This window comes from Macrobrachium nipponense, chromosome 34 (genome assembly GCF_015104395.2).
Source record: "Macrobrachium nipponense isolate FS-2020 chromosome 34, ASM1510439v2, whole genome shotgun sequence".
In the NCBI taxonomy this organism is placed as follows: Eukaryota; Metazoa; Arthropoda; class Malacostraca; order Decapoda; family Palaemonidae; genus Macrobrachium; species Macrobrachium nipponense.
Window position 1 is genome coordinate 70,370,059 of NC_061095.1, and position 5,000 is coordinate 70,375,058.

Sequence of the window (5,000 nt, forward strand, 5' to 3'; positions counted from 1 at the left end):
ACGCCATGTTATCTGCAGTAATGTTAATTCTCATCTCTTATGAGAGAGAGAGAGTTTGAAGGGATGTTAGCTGCAGAAATATATTATTCACATTCCTTGAGAGAGAGAGAGAGAGAGAGAGAGAGAGAGAGAGAGAGAGAGAGAGAGAGAGAGGTTTCAAAAATAAAATGCCGAGTGATATCAAGAATTTTTCTTATAAAATCAAATGCCAACAATTTCTGAGAGGGGGAATTTGTGACTTTCCCCATAAGTCAGGTAGTCAAAAATGAGTGAAAGCACCTGGAGAAAATCAACAGAAAGTCTTCTGGCGAAAGTGTGCAGAGCTTTCTAAATGAGAAAGCTTTCCTCATAGACTGATAATTAAGACCAAATTAAACTACCTACTTAATAAGGTGTAGAAAATTTAAATATTTTAAGCAGACTAAATTAATAGGCCTATATTTATACCCTGTAGGAGGGTAGTGCCTTAAGTGGACCGCACATGGTCCACTGTAGGCATTATAGACGTTCTTTGCAGCGTCCTTTCCTTAGGCCCATAACTGCAACCCTTTTCATTCCCTTTTACTGCACCTCCGTTCATATTCTCAGAAATGAGTTTTAGAATGAAGAAAAGAGATCAGCTCCCAAGAAAGGCGAAGTTCAGTAGCATGAAAGTTTTATATGAAACTCCTGAGAGCCCAGTTTCCCTCCACTAATTTTCTCTGTCCCGAGAATACTGGAGTTTCTCAGGCACTCTGCGCTGTATGACGCTCATTCGAATTTAATGTCCGAGGAATAATGAGGTTTTGTGGAAGCAGGTAATGGGAGGCCGGGCTGGTCTGGGTGGGGGAGGGGGTGGTGGGAATAAGGGGGGGATGGGATGGGTCAAGGCTTATTTCTGATATCAACATCCTGTATATTTTCATATATATATATATATATATATATAGATTAATATATATATTATATATATATATTTATATATATATATCAAGTATATATACATACATGCATACATACATATATGCACAAATACATATGTACATATATACACTGATCTCACCCTGTTAAAGACAGCAGTGTCATTTGTTCTTTTTCCAAGAGCAGCTCTCATTTATTCCCAGAATTTCTTAGCCTCAGAAACTCAAATATTCCCTCAGCATCTGTCATAAGTATTATACCAAAGTTCATGAGTGGAAATGCACTTTAGAAAAATTATACGAATTCTATGGGCTAAAATCAATTTTACACTACATCTCTTATATAAGGTGTCCGTAAAGTCTTTCCCGGACTTCAGACCTGTATTACGCACAAACCATGTTAGGTATAGGTATAAGGTTTCCTTCAATTTCAACAATTATGACTTTTTTTTTTTTGCATTACAAGAAAATTGCCCGAGTACGTCTAAAGCGAAATTCTATCTCACGCCAGGTATTCTCCAACATCTCCATAGTTGCCGTTGCTAGAGCTGCTGTTATCCTTGCTTGTAAGGTCTCAACTTAGGTACTGGTGTAGTACTGTACACATTATCCTTGATATAACCCCATAAGAAAAGATCAAGAGGGGTAATGTCTGGTGAACGTGGTGGCCATTCTGTTGGGCCATCTTTCCCAATCCAGCAGTTGGGGAAGGTTGTGATAACACCATTTCTGCTATTCTTGACTCAGCTGGCGGATAGAGTGATCACAGTGGCATCTGTAGGCAAACAAAAGAAACTTTAGTCATTGCTCAACAGAATGTGAAAGTTGTACGGTCATATTCACAATAATTTCAAAGTTATTAATTTTATTAATCAGGGAATGACTTTATGGACACCCTGTATTTCAGTTACGATAAACAAATTTTCTCTCATTAGATTAAAATTTTCTTTTTTAAGAATCCCAGACTGAACACCGCCCGAAATAAGTTTTAGAAATATCATAATCAAATCATAGTAGACCCATTTCACCAAATGATGCGAAAACCATATTTTACGCCCAAATGATTCATGTTTATTCTGTGTAAACCCAAAAAACACTTGTTTCTCCTTTGGCAATTCTGTGGGAGGAAGACCAGGCATGGCGGAGGTACAATAACTTCCCTCAGCATGGCGAAGTTCATTCACTGGTAAACCATTCTGTTCCAAGACTTCACCAAATCTCTTGTTCGTCTAACAAGCGTAAAACGACACAGGCAAACCCAGGCAAGTTCTTTAGAGAGAGAGAGAGAGAGAGAGAGAGAGAGAGAGAGAGTGTGTTTCTGACTTCTTGTATAGATTATGACAACCAGACTGACGAGATAAGACCTTCTCATTATGATTTATGCGTCTCGCAGAGAGAGAGAGAGAGAGAGAGAAACTGTCAAGAAGAGCCCATGTTAACAAAATCAAAGCTATGGTTTAGGATACCGTCAAGACTCTAGTTTTACTGGAATTCCAAACATGACTCTTTTTGAAACGGAAATTGAGAGAAAAGGAGGTTTGAAAGGTGTAACAGGAGGAAAACCTTTAGCAGAAGTAGTACTATGAATCAATTTTTAAGAGAGGGTTGAGTAAAGTCGGAGGGAAGAAAGAGAATGTGAACGGATGTACAATGAAAGAAGTGAAATGGGTTGCAGATAGTGCCGAGGGGAGGCTGCAAAGAACCTTAAGTAATGCCTACAGTGCACCGCATGAAGTGCACTGACAACACTGGTCCCCAACGGGGACCACCAGGAAGATGAGTCTTGATTAGCTCCTTGATAGAGCATTCGTGTAATTGTGCTTCCAGTTTCCAGTTTCAGAGAATGAGAGGTTTTCTGAGAACGAGAGTCTCACCCACGAGAGAATGTGTGAAAGGTTATTTTTTCTCGAATCAAAACCCGCCTTGGAAACCGAGATCCTTCGTCAGGTTTCAGAGACATTTTGGCCCGAGAGGAGTCTGTGTACAGAAGACAGCCTGGTCTTTGAAGTCTCGAGAGCAAAGTGGGTGTCTGTTGTCTGTCTATATATTCGGAAAAGACAAGGGAATGTCTTGGTTAGAAGAGGATGACAGACCTTCGTTTTTTGTAGCTGAAGTCAAAGTTTTAAAAACAGAGAAGTGGCTGTCTATTGAAACGAAGGTAATGGGAAGCATGAAGGCCTGCAGAGATATTTAGGGAATGAAATGGTCGTCATCAGAATTGACATAAATTCTTGACATAATTCAAAACAGGATACCGTCGTTAGTTTTGTAAAAATAGGAGACAAGAAATATGGACTGATTGAAAATCAAGAGTGTATTAGGCCCTACATATATTCACGTTTTGCTTTAGAAAAAAGTTTTACGAAAAAAAAGAGGAAAAAAGGGAATGAAAAATGCTGTCATGAAGAATAAAAACTTCAAGTTAAAGTAAGCAAAACTTGTTTTAATTAAGTTAAATAAAATGTGGTCGAGAATGAATAAAAAAATGTCAATGAAATAACCAGATTGAGTATTCTGGAAAACTGCTGCAGTTTCTGCTTAGTCCTCAGTACTTTTCCCCTTTATATGACTCTAGGAAATAGAATAACTTGCTGTTTACCAAAAAGGCCTCTTAAACAAAAACTAATAATTCAAGAGCGTTCTTGTAATGTTTCCATTTTGGTGTCATTGGGATCATGAGATTTACAGGAATGAGAGAACAAATTACAAGTCTGAGTTACTTTACCTTTATAAAGTCAGGTCAAAGTTTAGGAAATGTCCTGCCAACAGTACATGCACATCAAAGTGATGTGACAGGAGGCAGTTCTTGTTGATATATATCAAAGGATTGTCATGTGGAATGATTTGGAGAATAAACTTTCATTTAATGACCATAGAGTTGAAACATAAGGACATAACAATAACAACATTCTAATTTATATTTATAAGAACACAATCAATATATAGTAAAAGCAAACCTTTCATATATAATTCTGTAAAGTTAAGGATAATTTTGTTCTTATACACTACGAGAGGGCATCCAGCCATTATCGTATATTCCACCTTTCAGGGCTGAATTCTCAAATGAAGTGTATTGTTCACTTGAGAGAAACAAAACCCTAAATTCTCTCTAATGGGGGACAGGGAACTACTTCAATTCCTGCATTTACATTCGACAACAACTAATACTTTGCACTTGACAATGAAATTGGAATAATGCAAATTGAATGGGCAACATTTGTTCTCGGAGAAAAGGAGTTTGTCCGGAAAATACATTCAGCTATTGCTTTTGTTACAAAGGAAGTTCTCTATATTCTGTTATTGTAATAATCTTTTTTTATCACTTTTTATTATTACTTATTCGGAACAGCCTCCCTGCTGAGGATGTCGTGCAATTGCAACTTCAGAAGTTCAAGCGAAGGTTAATGCATTACTACCCTCATATTATTCTCCTTGCATTTTAATATATCTTTATTAATTTATTAATTAATTTTCCTTTTATAATAAGTGAGATCCCTTCTTTTTGTATTTCCATTTACCTCTTCTTACTTCTTCCTAATGAACACAATAATATTCCTTGGAAGCAGATATTTCAAAGCATTGGCCACTTTGGTGGGTCTGTTCCATATGAATGGGTCTCTTCTTCTGAATAATAATAGTGATAGTTATTCAGAATCTCTGGGAACATCTAACATTTTCTCATTAAGAAAGATTGTCATTTACTGATGCATTATTACTGATTTCTCAAAGGAAAATAGCTACGATCAAATAAATGTTCTCAAAACAGAATGTTGACGAAAACATCTACTGATTAAGCAAAAGTCATGCACAGTATTTGACGAGGAATTTACATCAGGTCATGCTAGTTTGTATATTAAGTAATAAATTTATTGAATGCAGAGATGCTAAAAGCAGGAGGACGAAAGATGATAGAGGCCTTAAGTGTTGTTTTTAGCATAGTGTGGAGAACACAGTTGGTACCAAGTGATTGGAAAAAGGCAATTATGATACCAATATATAAAAATAAGGGAAGCAAAAGGGAGTGTGGTAACTATCGGGGAATAAGTTTACTGTCAGTCCCAGGGAAGATATTCATGAGAGTAATACTTAGCAGAATACGAC